The sequence below is a fragment of the Apis cerana genome, linkage group LG4, assembly GCF_029169275.1.
Source record: "Apis cerana isolate GH-2021 linkage group LG4, AcerK_1.0, whole genome shotgun sequence".
Taxonomy (NCBI): Eukaryota; Metazoa; Arthropoda; class Insecta; order Hymenoptera; family Apidae; genus Apis; species Apis cerana.
Window position 1 is genome coordinate 1,312,279 of NC_083855.1, and position 22,608 is coordinate 1,334,886.

A 22,608-nucleotide genomic window follows, 5' to 3' on the forward strand; every position below is an offset into this window, starting at 1 on the left:
TAACATAAAAAATAACATAAAAGATATGTTAACTATTCTCAATAAGATAAAAAAAATTAGAACTCAAAACCATTTTATTTTATCTATCAAAAATGATCTTATTTAATTTTTTATAAATAAATTTATTCACTAAGAAAATAATATTAAGAAAATATTAAGAAAACTTATCTGCGTAATAATTATTCTCTAATTGTGATTATAATGTCATAAGAAATTATAGTCGATAGAAAAATTTTTAAAAATCAAGCATTTTTTAAATTATTTTTATTGAATTTTTAATTTCAAATTCAACATTTTTTCCATTAGAATTAGTATTCGAATTATTTCAAATATAATTTTAAAAAATTTGAAAACTTTGATAAATCTTTCAAGATTTAGAAGTTTTAATAATTTAAAAAAGTTATGAATTTCGATAGCATTTGTCGTATAACAAAATGGAATTGAATGTAAAAAAAAATACAAAATAAAAGAGAAAAAGCATTGAATATTAAAGCAATAGAAAAATAAATGCAATTAATGAATTGTCAAATATATGTTGTCTAATTTCTATCAAAATTCGAATATCTTTATTTGCTTTTCCGTTTTATGTTTAATTCTTTTCTGTTATATGACATGCTATCAAATACTAATAAAACTCTTGAAATTATTAATTTGAAAATCTTGCAAGATTTTATCTAGATTTTTGAATTACTTTCGAATTGCTTTTGATTAAAAAACTTTTCATTCGTATATATAAATTCATACATGTAAATATTCCAAATATTTCGAATTTTTATTAGAATATAATAATAAACATTATTATATGACAACGAATTCAAGAATCTGTAAAATACGATAATAAATAAATCACTATTGATAAAATTATGAATTTTATAAATATTCACTTAATCCATTTCGATGATTTCACTCTTCGAACTGAACAATCAACAAATTAATTGATTTTTATATGATAAATAATTAAAATTCGAATCACAAATATGTTCGAAATTGTCAATTAACATTCTGCTGTTATATTCACAGCATCAAAATTAATTATCATCATGATAAACGTTTAATCATACTATATTTTAACATAATCCCGCTTTATTGAATCATTTCGATGTATACAGAAAATGAAATAAACAAATTAGAACGAATAAAATTAACTGTAGAATAGAATTTTTCGTCAACTTGATTTGATTAATTGATAGATCATTAAAATTTTGAGCAATATAATATCTAAATAAAAATTGTTAGCAAATAAAAGGAGAGAATATGATTAACTATTTATTTTTTCTATAATAAATCCCAATCTAGCAAAGAAAAATTATATTCGATGTAAAGCAAATTTATCATATAAATTTATGATGTATAATGCATATGCTCTCGATAGAAATGTAAATATATGTCATTTCACACGTGAATATGCTTGATTAATACTATTGAAAATATTTCATAATCCATATTGAAATTTACGCACTAAATAATAAAGTATTCAATGCGAAAAATTAATCAAATTATAATTTTATGGATAGAATTTTGTATCATGTTTTCAACGATTATTTATTTGTAATAATAGAAGAGAGAATATATATAATGTATATTATATAATTTCATTTTTTATAGAAACTCTCAGAATAATTATAAATAAAAAAATCAAAAAAAATAGTTTAAGAAATTTTATATAAAATATGCTATAAATATAAATATTATGGTATTATAGAAGTTTTTATTTTTTTTGAATAATCTAATAATTTGTTTAAAATAAAAACAAAAATTGTTACAATCGAATTATAAATTAGACTAATAATATAAGGTACTGTTATTTTTGAGGAAAATAAATTATAAAATTATATTAAGTCATTAATAAAAAATGTTATTATGTATAAACATAATAAATAGTAAATATTTAAAAATAATAAAACTATCACAATTAAATAAATAATTTATTTTATTTTGCAACAACTATACATGTAAATTATTCTTTTTGAATTTGTGAAATCACGATGGACATATAATTAACATAATAAGTATTATATCTAATTTAACTTTTTAAAATTTTTTTTAAATTTTAATTTATATTATTATCAATTTATCAATCATATATATTATAATCAAAAACACAAATACTTTAAATCTTCATTAATATATCAAAAAATTAGTATGATTTATATATCAAAAGATTATTATAATTTATCCTTTCTGTTCTTTTAAAATCATAAAATAAATTAAAGTAAATTTTATTTAATAAGCTTGTAAAAATTTCTATTGAAAATATAAAACGTTTATTAAACAAAACAAAAACAATTATCAACAACGATTGCTATGAAGAATATTTTAATATTTGAAGTACAAAAATCATCTATTTTTATAATTATTGTTGCATATAAAAAGTATTTTATAATAATTTAAATTTTTCTTCTTTCATATGTCTTTTACAATGATTCATCTTATTCTCTTTTGCAAAATTTATATAATATACGTCCATCCCTCTTTTACATTATTATTTTTATCAATCAATACATTTATGAAATCTAAACTGCTTATTTACTGCTTATTTCATTGTTAAAATTATCAATTCTGTGTATAAATTAAAATCTTTGTATATCATATTTTTATTATATCATCAATTAGTATCTATTCTTTTATTTTGGTTATTTGATTATTGAAAAAATTCTCAAAAGTGATTGTCTTTAATTAAATGTATTTCAATATGAAATTTAATAATATTTACTTATGTTTGGTATTTGGATATATTTCGAAATATTCTTGAAGATTCGAAGATTCTCAGAAAAATTTAGGAATATTGAATATTTAGAATTATTTAGATATTCGAGATTAGATATTGTTCTACTCAATATACTATATCACACATCTATATGCTCATTCATCATATTTGCGTATGATAAGTTCGTAGAAGTATCCAAAGAAATAACAATTAAATTTCAGTTGAATTTCATAATGTATAAATTCTTTATTTATTAAAATTAAAATGACGAATACTTTTCAGAGCGAATCATAATATTCGAAATAAATGTGTTTTTCAATGAATTATTAAAATTAAGTATGTTTTCCAATATTGATTCGAAATTAAGCGTGCTTCTCGAAATTGCTTTATCAGTGCTTACAAAGTTTTCGTATTTCTTTATAGTCTCTATTGTTTTCTGGAGTTTTCTACCAAAAGTAGTCCTTTGCGTTCCCATCACTTTGGTAACTTAGAGATGAGGAATAAAGAATTATGATTTGCGAAAATTTGACAAGATCATGATTCCTAAAGTTTCAAAAAACTAAGACATATATTTTTTAATAGAAATTTTATCGTTATAATTTGTCTATTCTTAAATGCAATATTTGATAAATTATCAATTTTAAATTATAACGAAGTAATCGTAAAGGTTTTCAAAAATCGTTGCCAAATTTCTAAAGCAATTCTTAGAAAAAGGATAAAAAATGAGTATTACAAACGTTAAAAATCAAAGTTCCTAGATATCAAACACAATTCGTTTACGATTCCGTTCGATCTTGTTGGAATCTCACGATTTTTGCCCACATCTTTTTTTCTCGATTATATTTGTCATTCAAAAAAAATATTCGCCATTGAAGATCGTTCAAATGTAAAAAAGTTCGAAAAAACACTTAGACTCGACACAGTTCTTCTTTCTCTAGAAGAAAAACAATATACAATATATAATATTCAATATACAAAAATATAGAAATTCTTCTTTTTCCAGTATCTGTATAGGAATTTATATCTCTGTCCTCCATAAATGTATTTCGTTCTTCAAAATAATCATTTCTATTATGATGATAATCCTTTAGTTCGCAAAAAATTAAATGCCAATTAGTTTAGCGCTAATTTTTGGAAAAATGCATCGATTGCGAATAAATTGACAAGTTTAGTAAATAATAGATAAATTTTTAAATAAATCGGTTTAAAAATATCATCACATTTGAGTATAATGGGATTAGATTTTCAATTATTTTATAATTATTTAATGATTTTATTGAATTAGAAAAACATAATAAACATATTATAAGAAAAAGTTTTTCATTTTGCAGAATAAAATATATAAGTCAGCATTTCTTGTAAGTTAAAAGAATTTTAATTAAAGAGCTATATGTTATGATATATATATTTGATAAGTGATGCGTATAATTCATATTTATAAATAATTTAATAATTTTAGTAATTTTATTTAATGTTTTCAAAAAAATATAAAATAAAAATTTCTTAAAAATAATTATGCGTGTTTATATTATTAATATAATTAATATTAATTATATTAATTTAAAATTATATTATATTAATTAATATAATTTAAATATAACAATCATGTTTTCATTTTTCTTCTTTGAGTTTCTTTGTATTAAAAAATTATCGGAAATTATGATATTTTTATTAATGCAAGATATTATTATAAGGAATGAAAAAAGAATATCTTAATATGTATAAATACATTTTCAATTTAATGAATAAATCAAATAAATCATTATTACCGCAGTATTGTAACTAAATCAAATTTATAATTTTTATATATCATACAATTCTTATAGAAGAAGATTCAATTTCACAATTCTGCCTAATTTTCCTTGATTTTTCTTTTTTGTTTTAAATCATCTCTTAGTGATCAGATTTTTAAAAGAGCGAGATATATTTCTATTGATATTTATAACTAGAATGAAAAATGTAGAGTTATTATTAATTGAATGAAAATTGCAATTTAATGATCAGATTTTCAAAAGAGCGATATTTTATTTTTATTTATATATATTGGTATTTATAATTAGAATGAAAATTGTAGAATTATTATTAATTGAATGGAAATTGCAATTTAATTAATTTCTAAAAATATTCTATATTTCTATATTTCTCATAAATTTTCCTCTAATCTTCCTTCTTTTTGCATAAATTTTTCATTTTTAATAACAAATATTTCTATATTTAAATCATACTTCACCGAGCCAGTGATTTTATTAATAAATTTATTAATAAACTCGAAATTTATTAATAAATTTATTAATAAACTCGAAATTTATTAATAAATTTATTAATAAACTCTAGCATTGAGAAAATGATATGCATGTCTTTCAACTTCCTTTATATGATCCTTTATTCTGATTCTACATTCTATATTCAGAACTTGAATCTTTGCTGTGACATTAAAAGACTTGGAACAGAATTTCATGTGACAGTGAATGCAAGCCATTTTGGCTTATGAAATATATAGTTATGGAATCAAAGCATTAATTATTGAATATTTTTCCGTATTTTATATTTATATTCCGTCTAATATTTATTTAAAAAAATTATAATAAGTTTATATTAATATAAATTAATATAAATAAGTTTCTCAGAAATAAATTATAAATTTTAAATAATTTTAGATTCTAGATCAAAAAAAGACTTTAAATTTCAAATTTCAATTTCATCTTATTGTTATATTTTTAAATAGTTCTATATAATTCGCCTATTTAAAAAATAAAATTATCTATAATAAATAAAATAATAATTTTCTTTTATAGTATACATAAAATAAATATTGGTTATTATTAATATTACTATATTGAAATATGAGATTAATTTTGATTTAATTAATGACAAATTATATTAAAATTCATATAATATTCGTTATATAATATAGAAATTCACAACTCACGTTTTTATTTCTTATAATCCTAAAATACTACTATAAGTGTATTCGAAATTTATTTCTTTTTTATTTATTATATATTAAATATATGTGCAAGTGAATAGTAAGAATATAAAATTTTCTAATAATCCTACCAAAAAAAAAAAAAGAAAGAGAAAAATTTTGGGAATTTAGGATTAAAAATTTTTTTTTTTAAGATATCATATTCTGAATTCTTTTTTTATTTTCAATTATGTATTTGATTTAACTTATATATTTCATAACTCAACTAAAATTTTTTTAATATTAAAAAAATATTAGATGATATTAATATACTGATATTAGATAAAAATTAAATAAAAAAATATTAGATAATATATATTTCATAATTTAATATATATTTAATGTATCTAACATTTATTGATAATTCCGATAAAGTTTTTTCTTTTCGAATTTATAATTAATCGTTAAAAATACATATTACAGTGGCACAAATTTTTTATTATTATATACTATTAATTATTATATTATAATATTATTATAATATTATTATTATATTAATTTCCTATTTAATATTTATTGTATTACTGATATATACATTGAATAAAATAATAAGCATTTTTATAGTAGAAATCCATCATTCCTGCTGAACAACATTTTTACAATTTCTATGATATTTTTATTTTATGATGGATATATATATATCTGCAGAATGATAAAAAAAGAAGATACATAACTTTAAAAATAGATAGTACCAAATAAAAAAATCTAATAAATATGAATCCAAAAATTAATATTTTTAATTTTATAAACAATTTTTCTTTCAATTAAACCTTGCTCTTTTCTAAGAATATATAAAAAGAATTTTTATAATAATAATAAGAATATTATAATCAATTTTAAGAAATTTTTAATGATTATAATATCGTGTTACTACATAGCATAAGATATAATCTCAAAGTAAAATTACTTTATATTAATAGATTTTAATGAATAATGTAAATATAATAACTTTTTTTTAATTGTACATATATGTATAATGTTTTTTTTCAAGTAATTTGATCTATTAAAAAGCTGAAAAAAAATCAAAGAATTAATATACTTAAAAAAACACTCGTTCAAGCATTTACTAAACTTCGAAATTTTTTTCTTTAATTCTATTCTTAAGATTTTTACATATTTATTTAATTACGTATCATAAAGCTTTACTAATAAACTTTAATATTTTAGTTTAAAATTATTGAAGGATCAATGTTAGAATTGATATATTCTACAGTTGAATTTCGTCTAAACAAGCTTTAAGATGATTTTACACAAATTGAGTTTATTTTTTAACTTTTACTTAGAAACATTTAACGTTTACTTAGAAATCAGTAAAATTGTTTTATCTTTCTCTTCAAGGAAATGATTTAATCTTGCTGTACTATTTCTAAGTTAATTTTCTGTCTAATAATATTAGATACTTAGCTAGGATTTTTAATAAAGTTTTTAATAAAGTTTATTTCTTTTTTTTGATATGAAGTGAATATATGATATTTGTTATTGTCGATTCATTGATTATTATTTATATATAAATCATTCTGCTCTATCACCTTTTTCCCTCTTATTATTTTTCCAAAGCCTTATTATTTATTATATGTTAAAAATTGTTTATTTAAAAAATATTCTTCGAGATGCATTTTTATTTCACTTACGGATTAGAACGTTTATTGACAGAATTTTTTAATAACAGGAATAAGTAATAGTTAGATAGAGCAAAATCTAGAAAAAGATGCAATAGAATGTTTAAACTATAACAGCTTTTCTCTTCCAGTCAATGCGATTTTGTATTGTCGTGATAGTCTCTTTGGTTCACCAATTTTTGTCGTTTTTCTGCTATGGCGTTATCAATTTAAACTGATGACAATATTTTGCAGAATTGATAATTTCATTTTAAAAAAGAAGCTCATAGTAAAATACAGCTTTCATCAAATGGATAAAATAACTTTCTTCGAGTGAAGTCTTAGCGATAATTGAAGGTCTATTGTTTTTAAATCAAATGCGTTTTTGATGTACATTTTATACAAAATCCAAGTTTCGTCTCCAGTAGCAAGCTTTTTTGAAAAAACATATGCGATTCATAAGATCGGTCTTTGTCAATAGCTGTAGAATTCAAATTTCATATTCGTTCATATATCCTATCTTGGTCAGATGATTATTTATCTTTTTCCTGGAAATATTATTAACATTTAATATCTTTTGCATATTATATCGCAGATTTTCAGCGACCATGGCCTTGATAAAGTCCGTATTCGTTGCTAATGGGCGGCTGCTGCGGCCTTCATCTTTCAAGTCAAAATTGCCCAAATAATCTCTTGAATCTTAAATCTCTAAATCTCTTAAATCAATCGCGGATAGTCGTAATATCGTAGCACCATTACCGTATAAACAGTACAAATCTCATCTGCAATATCATTTGCATTATCATTTTTTTTAAAGCACACATGCCGCAAATATTTCCTTTCACTATCCATAATTAATGGTGTAGAAAAAAGTTTTAAAAAAGACTGTATCACCAACGAAAACTGAAAACGATGTCATAAACGGATAATAGTAACTCTGTATGTTCATATAAAAATAACTAAGTAAAGTCATTTCTAGCGAAAGAAACTTTTGAGACATCCTAATATTACTAGAAAATATGAAACTAAATAAAAAATGAAACTAATACATGTAGATTTGTTTTCATTTACATTACGTCATTTATGAAATCATTATTTAATATTATTTAAATATTTTTTAACAATTGTAAAAGTTATTTAGAGATTTTCACCAATTGCTATTATTATTATTATCATTAACAAACTTAACTGTAATAGAATTAGTTGTAGCTGATATATCAAATATAAATAGAATGAAAGAATTTATGTAAGGAAACTTTTATAGTATACCAGCTTCAAAAAAAAAAACTGCGGTTACATCTAAAAATCTTATCTTAAATTTTCTATTGTTTAAAAAATATATAATTAAATAGCAAAAAGAATGTAATAATTTTTGAGTTTGTATAGTAATCTAGCAATCTATGTCATATCTTATTTTATGTTCAGGAATATGCAATATTTTTTTTTCCAATTTTTAATTACTATTATGCATAATTTGATGTACTTGTTCTATTATTGAATATCGTTTTTAAAATTCAAAATAATGATTTGAAATTATCATTATCTTTTCTTGCGATATAATATGTAAATATTATATTTGCTTAATATATTTTTTTTAATTTTCACAAGCTTGCCAATTAATAGAACGATTTTATTTTTGAAATAAGTTTTCTTGATTTATAAAATTATATATGAATATGATGACAGTTTGCATAAAGGTCGATCAAAATATAATAAAACATAAATATAATAAAACAAAAAATGACATTAATAATAAATATAATAAGTATTATATCTTTTTTTGGCTTTTTAATCATTTTATCATTTATTGCATTATGTCATTGGGATTTTATCATTTAGATTTTTTTTTACATTTTGGGGAAAAAAATTTGATAGAAAAAGAGATTCGACTGTGTTAATTTATAATATTTAAATATTTTGAAAAGTGGATTTAGAAGATAATGGTTTGAATACCATTTTAGCTAAATGAAAAGCGAATAAGTTTTGGTCTTGCTTATAATATTCTTTATCTAGTCACCATATGGAAAGTAAAGAGATATAATTTATTGTGGTCAAGTGAATTTCTGGATAATTATCCAAAAAGAATAGTTAATCTTGAATGTAGACATTAGTAATAAAACAGATTCTACAAATATTTTTGAAAATAATTATTATTTAAAATATAATAATCATTTAAAAATTTTAAAGAGATTTTTTTAAATTTCTTATTACATAATTTAATTTCCATTTGTTTTTAGAATATTTGTTATTTTGTCATAATTTAAATAATTTCTTTTTTTCAACTTTTTTCTTTATCACATTTTCATATTCACATTAGATTATATATTCTAGTTTAATAGTAAAAGAATAGATTGTATTTATGTTATGATTCAGATACTTAATTACATTATATTATATATTATATATTATATATCTATATTTTAATTCATTTTTAGGATTACTAATGTCATCATTAAAATGTTAAAAAATTCTCTGAAATGAAATTAATAATTTGATTAGGACGATGATCAGATTGATTTTCATAATTATTGTAGAATTGATTATTATAATATTTACTCGTATGTTTAGCATATGCTAAAGTCGCTTCTATTAAATTTATGATCTAAACTTTCAAGAAAATTATCAAACTTCTTTTGAAAATAGTATTAAAAATAATAAATATTATAATGAGATTACATAATCTTGAATTATAATATTAGTTACTTGGAGATGATTTTTATTATATGCCACGAATTCATAGTGTTTTATAGTTTATTTTATAATAAATCTAATATATCTATTATAGCAATATCTGATTTATCATATGGTTTACCATAGGATATTGAATATAATATCATTGATTTAACTATTCATTTTAAAATAATTCTTATTTATAAAACAAGTTTTTAGAAATGATCATTATGAAATTTTTAATGTTAATTTAAAAAAATTTTCAGTTTATTTTTAAAATGAGTTGATTCATTAATAAATTCATTCTCTATGTAACAACATGTGATAACTTTATTATTTTGCATTTATTTATTTATTAACAACATTAACAGAAATAATAATTGTTTATATATTCTATCTGTTTTTTAATTAATTTTTCTAACCTATTGCAATTTATTAAATAATTTATATTATTTATATTTATTTATATTAACAATATAACTATCATTGATATTATATTTTATCTTGTAGACATATATTATATATATATATATATATATATATTATTTTTATTTTGTAGATGTATATTATTTATATTTTGCATTATCTCTATAAAAGAGAAAAATTTTAAACGATTTTTTATTATATTATTTGAAATAATATCAAAACTTAACTTTTATTTGAGCTTCAGTTTAGGAAATATTTTTATAGGTCTCAAAAACAGAAGATTTTATGCAATTTTTTTTTTATATTATTAATATTATTATTTTGGATCCGCATTTTAAGAATTCTTTTCTTATTTTCTTTAGAGTTATTGAATGATATAAATCACATAATCCTACATGGAAGAATCTTTTTTATTTCAGTTGGAAAGTATGAAATTTTTAATTTTTAATTATTTTTCGAGTTATTAAAGATATTATTTTGACCTAATCGTTATTTAATCTTTACTTAAATTCATCTTTGTTAACGATTTTTTAATTTTTTCATTAATGTTTATATAACTAGAATATTATCAAAGTATTATAATTATAAAGAAATTTTTTTGTGATGTTCAAACTCCCAAACGAAGAATGTTAAGCAAATAGACAAATAATTTGCTGCGTAAAAATTAATTTTATTTTTTTTCTTTTTGTGATTAGAAATTTATCTATTTATTTTTCTTTTATGTTTACATATGTTTGATACATTCGAATCAATATATATCAATTTATATATGTCAATATATATCAATTTAAAAATATTAATTTTTTGATTGATTATTTAAATTTATTTCTTTATTCAACTTTTAGTTATTACTATAAAAATTAATTTTTAACAACTTTCAATTATTACTATAGAAATTATAAATTCTTTTCTTTTAAATCTTAAATAAATAAATTAATTAAAGAATTGACATTAAAGATTCAAAAATAAGCATAAAAATTGAAATATAAATATACCGATTAAAATTTATTTATTATAAAATTGTAAATAAGTTCAATTTGTGTAGTAAAACATAATAAGCAGAACAACAATTGTAAGTTTATTTGCCATTATATTCTATCTTTATCTCTTTTTATTTAATAAAAACTTAAACTCCTTATATTTTAATAAAAAATCTCAATATTTTTACATATAAAATTTTGGTTAGATATTTCTAAAAATATCTTATGAATATACTAATGTTATATAAAATAGTCGTTAAAAAATCAAGAAATAAATCAACAACAATAATCATCATTTTATGCAAGTAATAGAAAATATACCAAGAATCATTATATATTGTATATTACTGTATAAAATTATATAAGATGATGATAACTTTTTTTACAGAAATAAAATTTCATATGAGATATTTCGCAATCTTTGCAAAATCGACACATATGTTACACATAATACAAAACACATATAAAGCAATATATATGATCGCTATTTCCATGGATAATACGTTTCAATGCAATTTGCATATAGAAACAATTTCGATTTCCATCGCAAAGATGGATCCTCTCTCCTTTCATGTACTACCAAGTAGTTTGATAATGATCCTCAAGCAATCCGACCGAGATTCCTGTATGGCCAATTGCGTTTTATGATCGTTTGATCGTTTTCCGATGTAAACGATAATGTGTAATGTCTTTGATACGTGATTGTTTCTTTTAGTGTAGGATCTTCGATTGATACCGAAGTACATAAATTATATATATGTATTATATATGATAAACAATTTTTGGAAATTATAGAATAATAATTGTAAGAGATTTAAAAATTTAAAAAATCGTGCCAAAAATTTCAGAAAAAATTACGATTGTAATATTTATAATAAAAAAGATTATTTATTTGAAATAATTCTTTAAATAATGAAATAATGAATAATGAAACTGTAATGATCTTTATCTAATAATAATTTTAATATTATATACATATTATTTTAATATTATTAATCAATTATTTTCAAATTTCTTTTAAACATGAAATTACTTTTTATATATACTTATATATAAGTATTATATATTCTGTAATTCAATTATTCAAGATATTCAAACTTACTTATATCAAAAATCATCAATAACATAGAATACTCATAAACTTTGCAAAAATTTATTAGTCAATGATGAATTCCATTTTCTTGGATCATAGTTATTTTATAATTATATTCATATTTAATTTTATATATAAAAAATTGCATAATATTATTTTTTAAATATACCTATTATTGAATCAAAAATTAGATTAAATTATCAATTAATCGGAATAAAAATTTTTTTATAATATTAATCTGAAGGATATATTTTATATGATTATATATCTATTGGTCAAATTAAATTAAAGAAAATTTTTATCAGATAATTGTAATTCAGCAAGCGAATTGAGTAATATACTTTATAATAGCATATTAAATTTTGAGTTAAACCAGCAATGATATTTATGCAAAATTACAGAAACATACCATTTAACAACATCTCTAGGAATAAGGTTAATTTACTTTGATCATGTGTATGTGTACATTATAAAGTTTACTCGAGAAAATCTTAATCCTCTTTCCAACAATCAACTGCATCTTTATCTAAGTTTGTGTAATCCTTCTATGTTTCCATGTTTCTCCACAACTAATTTAATCGATTATATATCTTTTTAAAATATATTTTATAACGAATTAATAAAGATTTCCTGTATACTAAAATTCGATTTAGCCCCTTTCATTGAATAATAATAAATAATACTTTTGAAAATTGAATATTTTTTACATTTCTTAAAATTTAGAAATAGAAAAACTTGAAATAAAGAAAAAACTATAACAATATGAAGATTAAATATTTGGTTTTGTTAAATATTTGATAAATTTATAATATGTTAATATTTTAACATATTAAAAAATAACACAACAATATATAATAAATAAAATTTTCCATTTTTCAAAAATATTTATTGAATATGCGCTTAGATACAATCTGTTTTGTTCTTTCAATTTAAATTACTAATTCATTAAATTACTAAGTCATTACTACGTTTTTACTTCAGCAATATATTTGTTATTAATTGATATAATTTTAATAATGAAAAATTTTAATATTCTATTTATTTTATTAATTTCATTTATTACTTTGCTACTTTTTATTAATTTTTTTGAACATGAAATTCATAAAAAAAAATTCATAAAAAAAATATTATGCTACATTTTCAATTCATTTTCAATTATATCACGATTTTTAAATATTCTATAACATAATTATATAAATTTTATGATATTTTTAATATATTATACTTTTACTCCTTAAATTATTATATCTTAATAGAATATAAATTATAAAAATAATTGAAGATAATAACAGATTTAATCTGAATAGATTAATTGAATTATTCAATCGATATTTTATAAAATATCTTTTTCCTTAAATATTTTCCTTAACGAAATTAACTAGATTAAATCGAAAAATAACCAAAAAATAGAACGAGGAAAAAAAATAGAAAGAATAAGTAAATTCTTGAATTAGATCGATTTCTACATATTAAACAATCTTGCATTAATCAAGAATAGGATCGATTCTGGATTTGAATAGTTTGCCCAGAAAGAAAACATTTACTCTTTTATTTTCAATTCCGAACAATTAAAATTTCTTATTAGAGTTTTACCTTTCGCCATCTTCATCTCGAAATATTAACACGAATGATTATTAACAAATGTCTGGGCAAAAGTTTTCTACCATCGTTAAGAAGTAAATGAAGATTTTTTTGAAAACGATAATAGTGTAACTTTTTAATATTTGTTTATAATGCAGATGAAATTAACGTTTCTTTGTGTAATTTATTTATTTCGAATGTAATTCAAGTTATGAAATAATTAGAAATGTTGCAATTTCTTTCTTGTTTACAACGGAAATTTCATTTATTTTCATAATCAAAATTTTTATAAATAGAAAATCGAGTTAAGAAATGTTTGAAATTTTAAATTTTGTATTTTACTTTACATAATAGTTTTGAATTTTGAAACATAATGTAAAAATATTTAAATTATTTTTATTAGCATTAAAAAAAATTAATAAACAAAAAGAAATTAATAAATAGGATTTAAATGATTTCAAGATATACATCTAGCGATGAAATAAATTCGATCATTTTGATAGTTTTTCAAAACATCATACATCATTTTTGTTATCACTTTTGCAAATTAATTTATTTCTTATAACATAATATAATATAACGTCGAATATAAATTAGAGTTAGTTAAAGTTCAACAGATATTTTATGAATTTTTAAATTTAACAACAATATTTTTTTCGTGTTTAAATAAATTGGATTGAATTATTAGAAACGAAGAAAAAAATGAAGAGAAAACATGGTATACTAAATTCTTGGTTCTTTTATTTTTTTGAGAATTTGTTTCTATTGTGTAAATCGGTTTTGAATTTCTATCCAGATAATAATTCCTATATATTCCTATACATTAATAATTCCTATACATTATGTATGTTATCAAGTGGGTAATGAATAATTCATAGACATCTTCTATATATGAGAGCGGTAAAACTCTTTGGATTATATCATTTTCGTTTTATGTTTTGGGCAATTCGAAGATAAATTATATGAATAAATGAACAGGAATTACTCCGCGCAGCAAATATTTTCCATTTTGGTAATAGGATAAATAAATGTTTTGGAAATAAATTTATAATGAGCCGGATTTCCTTCCGGAATAATAATGGAATATTTTAAATATTTCATGTGATATCATTATAGATATTTCAAGATCCATTCGATGACAGAATTATATAATGAAAAAAAACGAATGATTATTTTAACTGAGTTGAAGTTGAAGTAAGAGAAAAATTATGATACATATTGAATATTTTTTAATAATTTAAATTATATCTAGGATGAAATTTGATAGTGAATTTTTTCCCGATTCAAAAATTCTTAAATATTTATTATATTTATTCTAAACTATAAAAATGTGATAATTAATAGATAATAAATTTACACTTCATACAATAGAGAGATATTATAAAAATATAACATATTATATTACAATATAGATATTATATTATAAAACATTGATATATTACTTATAAAAATGATATTATTAATTAAATAAATATCATAATATAAATATTTACTAAATTTCATTAAATATAAAGAGCCTTAATGGATGCATGTTGTTAAACATTAAAAGAAGTTTTAAGATAAAATTTATAAGGAGATATATTATACATCAATATCCTCATTAAAATAAAATTATATTTATTTATATTTTATTTTACATTTTACATTAAATACTTCATGATAGTTTCTCATATTTCTATATTATTAAAGAATATTAATTTGTTTATGAAAAAAGCTCTTAGAATAATTGCATAGAATTATTTTCTTAAAATATAAAAAATTTATCTTTAAATAAAAATTAATGATATAATCCTTTAAATTTATATAAACAATTATTGAATTCTTGAGATCTCTTAATTTTTACATATTATATATATGTTTTGTTCAACAAAAATTTATCGTTATATAAATAACATTAATATAATAAGAATTGCGATTGTTATTAGATAGCGTATTAAAAATTATTTAAAATTTGTGATTCTTTGGATTAAAAAGTTCAAAAAATTAAAGAAAGTATAGAATTTACACAAATATTAGATTCTTAGAAAAATTATATTAGAAAAATTTTTGATAGACAAAGGATTATGTCATCAAATTTAATAAAGTAAAGAAAAAAATGAAAATATTATGTATATAATATTAAAGTATTATGTTTATTTTTTTAAGAATATATAGATATATTAGTATTGATACAAAAAAGTATCAATTTTATAAATTACAAACATTGCAAAAAATTCAATTTATTCAATAGAAATTTTATAAATTATAAAGTGATTTATCTGATTTCATTGATATCTACTATAGCTTGAATCTAATTTTATTGAATTCAGAATTTTCACTTTGTTTACACACACACACACACACACACACACACACACACATATATAATATTTGAACAGAATAATAACTAATTTTAGATAAAAAATATAGATTTTCTAATATTTTTCCAAAATTTTTAAACATTGAGCAAATGAAAGAACATCGTGGATCTTATGATCTTATTACTTATCATTATTGGATGATGAGAAATATCTATATCTAAATATAGCATTCATTTCGTGATTAAATTCTGTGGATAAATTTCCAAAAATTCAAAAAATCTAATCAAACAGATCTTATAAACTTAATTTCAAAATTGATTGTTATTTATGAACTTAGCAAAGTGAGATTTCCGAAAATGTTCTTGAAAAATCTTTTGTACGATTAAAGCAAATGGATTTTAATCCTTATAATTCGTATTATATAAATTATAATGGTAAAAATTCTTTGATTTAGTAGGAATATAATTTACTTATCATAATATTATTAATATATTTATAAATTTGTAAATATTGTGATAATTCGTTTCAAAATTTTAAGAAATTTTAAGTAATTTTAAGAAGTTCTAAAATAGAAATAGAAATTGGAATGTTAATAATATGTGAATAATATATTTATAAATTCCAAATATATTTATTTTTTTCTTAAGAAATTATAAATTAATAATATATAAAATTTTCGTATTGTATTTATTATTTTTAATTCTTTTTATAAAATTTAAATTATCTGATAAAAATTAAATATAATTCCTGTGGATTTTTCTTTTATTTTTGAAAAATAAATATTTGCATAAATATGCATTTTTATTTTTAATAAAATTAAATTTTTTTAACAAAATATTTATTAGATCCAAATGATGTAAATATAGAAGTTTATAACTATATTGTAGAAGAATTCCCAATGTAATCAAATCATAAATTGAAAAATAAATTGTGAAATTATAAAAAAATGTATTTATGTATTTATACATAATTTATACAATTTATACATATTTATACATAATTAGTTAAATATCAAAATATTTTAATTCATTTAAAATATATTTAAATATAACTCGTATAATCCGGTATATAGATAATACACACAATATAAATCAAGAAAGATAGTATATATAAAGAAATACATAATAGTATAAAAATGTGAGTTTCGATATGGTTGTATATTGCATTGTAATAATCAATGCCTCTTATATATGTTTGAAAAATATAATATAGGAGTTTTATGTTTGAAAAATCTGTAATTGAGATTTATCAAATTTCTGTTATTAATTAGTTTAAGGAATCGTCGTTTCAATTTTTACTATAAATAAAAAGATTTTATTTAGATTAAAATGAAAAAATATACATCATTGTGTCCACTAGTTTAAATTTCTTTATATAAAGTTGAATGTATGAATATAAATATAAATATATAAATTTGAATGTAAATTCATTAATAAAAACAATCAAAATTTCAAAAATATTTTCGGTCATTAAATTCAATTTTATATTTGAAACTAGCCGTACTTAATTGAACGAAAATTTAATAGAAATTATATATATATATATTAATTTATATAACAAATTTCTGAATCGTAATATTTAGAATTATATATATATATATATATATATATTATATATTATGTATATTATATTATATATTAATATTATATTAATATATTATATATTATATATTATATATATATATATATATATATATTAATAATTTATAATAATATAAATTATTATATGTAATTTTAAATTATAAATTAAATTTTGAAATTAATTTAAAAATATTAATAAATATTAATAAATTAAAATATTAATAAATTTCAAGATTATAAGATTATAATAAATTATAAAATAATTGATTAAGTATAAATTAATTATAAGAAAGGCATCCAATAAAGAAATTTATTTAAAAAGTTATTAACAAAGAAATATTATATATAGAGAGTTATTCTTTATTTTAATTTCAAATTGACATGTTATTTATCGATATATGCAAAAAAAATTTATTAATATTAATAAAATTCTTATTAAGAATTTATAATTATAATAAAATTAAAAAATTATAATTTACTAGTAATATTTTTTTCATAAATCAAATATATTAAAAATCAAAATCTTTCTTTTTAAATCATGAAATAATAAAGTTTGTTTGAAAGTTTGATTAGTATACAGATATCTTATAAAAAACATTTTTATCTTTTTCATTGCACGATCAATTGCTCAAAAAATATTTATTATTCTTTTTAAGTACGTAGTATTAGATTATTTGTCATTTTCTATCATAATTTTTTTATTTATTATAAAAATCTTTACAATAATCTAATATAATTGCTTGTTAAAAATGTTTTTCATCAAATGCTAATCTATAATATATATCTTCACTCAAATCATCATGACCGATTTTATTAAGATTGAATTCCTATTATAAATTTCAACTTATTCAATGGCAAAATAACAATAGGCTATTTGCTTTCGACGATTTCAATATTTTCCTAAAACAATTACTAAGAAATATAATCCTCCATTATCTGAATTAATAGGAAAATAAGCCTATTAATTTGAATTTATATATTTGAATTTTATTAAATTTTATTAAATTTTTAACTATTAAAATTTTCGAGTAAATGAAACTTAAATATATTTTATATTTAAAAAAAATCATAATAAAATTGAGATAATAATATAAAATTTTCATTATTATAAAATTAAAGATATTATGTCTTTTTAGAATTGACAAATTGTACAAGTTTTTTTTTTATATAAGGGAATATGTATTTTAAAAATAATTTTCCATTTTACTCTCTTTAAAGCCAATGATTGTAAATTTTCCAATACAAGCTTTTATCAATTTTGTATCATTTTAATTTTTTGAAATATTTTGCTCGAAAAATTAACAAAAAGAGAAAAATAATAAAGAAGTGTGAAATATAGAAACGAGCTGGTTTAAAGACCATAAAGGGTATTAAATATGTAAATGTCGTTGACGAATTCGTATATGAATTAATTAATTATTCGTAATCTTTTGCTGAAATGCAGCAATTTAAATGCTACGGTGCATCCATTAACATCAAGAATTTAATAGTCCAAATACAACCGACAGGCACACAGAGGGATCAGTAAAACGGGTAGAAGAGAGAGAACGTGGACTGCTCGTAAAGTCAGCACAATGTGCACACTATATGCAGGACAATTAAAAATGTATTAACTTTTTGCCGACGGCGAGACAAACGAACGAGTCTGCAAACAACTATCCTCTGCAGAGAAGATAAACGAAATTATACAGAATTTCAAGTTGGTTGAATACTTAAATAGATATACTCAAGATGTCTTAGGATATTTATTGTATTTCCTGGAAAATTGATAAAAATGGACAACTATAAATGAATATTAATTTCATAACTTTATAGCAAGAAAAAAATAGTGACACATTAACAATTTCATTAAAGAATATATGCAATTAATAAAGTTTTAGTAAATTTTTATTTAAATATATATTTTTTATGTTAAATATTTTATATATTTTACATAAATTATTTACAAATGTGCAAAAATTTTTTTATATAAATAAATAAATAATTCTTTTATATAAATAAATAAATAATTTTTAAAATAAATAAATAAAAGTAAATAGAAAAATAAAAATAAACTATAAAATTTTCAGCTTTATTTTTCAACTTAGTCATGATTAAAACTCAAAAAAAATATTGATGGTTAAGAATCTTCGTAAAAGAATATAAATAAATTTATAAAATAGGAAGCACAATAACTCTAAAATTTGTGAATAGTTTTAATTTTATACAAATCATAGAAAGGAAAAATATGATATTGAAGATTATATCATAAAGATTTTTTACGTTAATTATAAAATTTTTTACGATTAATTAATAGATTTAAATTCGAAAGAAATATTAAACAAGAAAATAATTCAAATAAATCAAAATAAAAATCCAATTCATATAAGCAAAAAAATTATCTTTTAAATTTAACTACAATATATACTATAAATAAAATTATTATAACAATTATTATAAACAATATTTTTTTATATATAAATTAATAATTTATCTTAAAATTTGATTATAAATTATATTAAAATTAAAATTTTGTATTACTATAATTGCAAAGATAGTAACTTTCTATTAATAAATAAATGATGATTAGAAATATGAAGATATTTCTTTTCAAAACTCTTTCACTTATTTTAATAAATCGACTTTCAATTTTCAAGATTATACCCATGATAAGATAATAAAGAAAAGATTAATTTTTAATCATTTATTATTTCTGTTTTTCTCACTTAACTGGATTTCTCATTTACGTCTTATCATTGATCAAACTTTAAATAAATGATAAATATGATTCTTGTAAGATGTCTTTAATAACTTATTTATTAGAAATAACATAAAAAAAAATATAATATTCTCATTCATAATTTTTCCAATATCCTAAGCATTATGGATATTTTGAATTCTTATATCTCGTAATCGTTATACATCAGAATACAATAAAAAATAACTTAAGTAATAAGATATTTCTTTATTTTTTAAATTTTAGTATCAAAATTTCTAATTTCATTTAATAATTTTGCATGAAAATTATTTTATTTGTGATTTTACATAATTATAGTAATAAATTGTTATGATATAAAATGTATAAAGATTAAAAATTTTTTAATTTGATATTTTTAAATTTATATAGTAGAAACAATAAATATACAAAGTCTTTACAATAAATATATTTTTTTAATATTTTCCATATTTTGTATATTTTCTATATTTTATATATGATTTTTTTATAAAATAATGTAAAAGATATTTGTAAATTATGAAAAAATTTATTGTTACACAATTAAACAAATTTTTTACTTTCTATTACATATTTTCAAAATATTTTTATGAAATTTTTAAACAAAACTAATTTAATTGAATATCGAAACAAAATTATTTTTCATTGATGATCTTCAAAATCAATTAATATATTATAATTTATAATAATATCTTTAGTTTAATAAATAAATCAAAATTTAAAAATAAACATTTCTTTGCACTAATTTTATTTAGAGATATTGAATAGATGATATAAGATAATGCTACGAGGATAATGTCATTTTTGAGATAAAAACGATCCTTTGTTTTATATATTTAGAAACAATTCGGTGGTTGAATATCAACGTGATCTTGATATTTTCCAGTCATGCCAGTCTTAATGGCAATTAACATTATTTTATTTCAGAAAAATTATTACAAACACTATAATTTTCATGTAACATATTTAGAATATCTTGTTTTGTATTTAACATATTAATTCGAATCATAACTTGCTAATATATGTCAAGATTAAGTGTTATTTATTTATTTATTTAATATGATTATTATCACAATTTTTTAAATATACAAGTTTAATATATTGTATTAATATATTCATGGAATATCTTTAGAAGATCGATTCATCTTTAGAGATCAAAACAAACACAAAAATTGATATAGAAATTTTGATTAAAATTTATTTATTAAGTTATAAACAATTTATATTAAAGGAAACAAAACAGAAATGGAATGAAATTATGAAATTATATGTTTATTACATTTATATTTTATTTCCATTTCGTTTCGTTTAATACGAATTTAAATTGTTTCTGAATTAAATTGATAAATACAAAAATAAATACAAATAAATACAAAATTGATAAATAAAATATAGAAATCCGTTTAGTTATTTCAAATCCTCATACAAAAAAGTCCATAAATATATAATAAGTCTAAAAAATATTCATATTCCGAATAAATATATTTATGTCTATATTGATGTATTTCCGTTAATTATAGATATAAATATCGCGTTAATAAATAATAAATTTCTGATGAGATGATTATATCATTTCCATTATCCATTTCAAGCTTGTTTGATGAACTATATTACATATATTTTTTATAATGATTTAATGATCTTTTAATGATTTTCATTATTATAAAGAATTTTTTGACATACTTTATTACTTCATTTCTTGAAATATGAATTTTTAAATTTTTATAAGGTAGATCTTTATAAGCCAAAAAATTATTTAATATAAAATTTTAAAGGAGAAATTTGATTTGAAAAGTATGAAATTATTAAGAAATTACAAGATAAATGAAATTAAAAATTGGACAAAGAAAATTAAACTTAAATAAAAAAAACTCAATAAAAATAATAATAATGAATATATTATGATACTTATTGCTTAAGTCAAAGACCATTTATATTATTTTACGTATGTACAATATAATATAATTATTAATTTTTTAATTTGATATATAAATT

At 18.8% G+C, this 22,608-nt stretch overlaps 1 protein-coding gene across 1 annotated transcript in view; it reads right to left on the reverse strand.

The window, feature by feature from the left end:
- The window catches only part of LOC107998631 (uncharacterized), a 438,394-nt gene that overhangs the window by 272,914 nt on the left and 142,872 nt on the right, over positions 1-22,608 (reverse strand). The gene's annotated exons all lie outside the window — the stretch shown is intronic.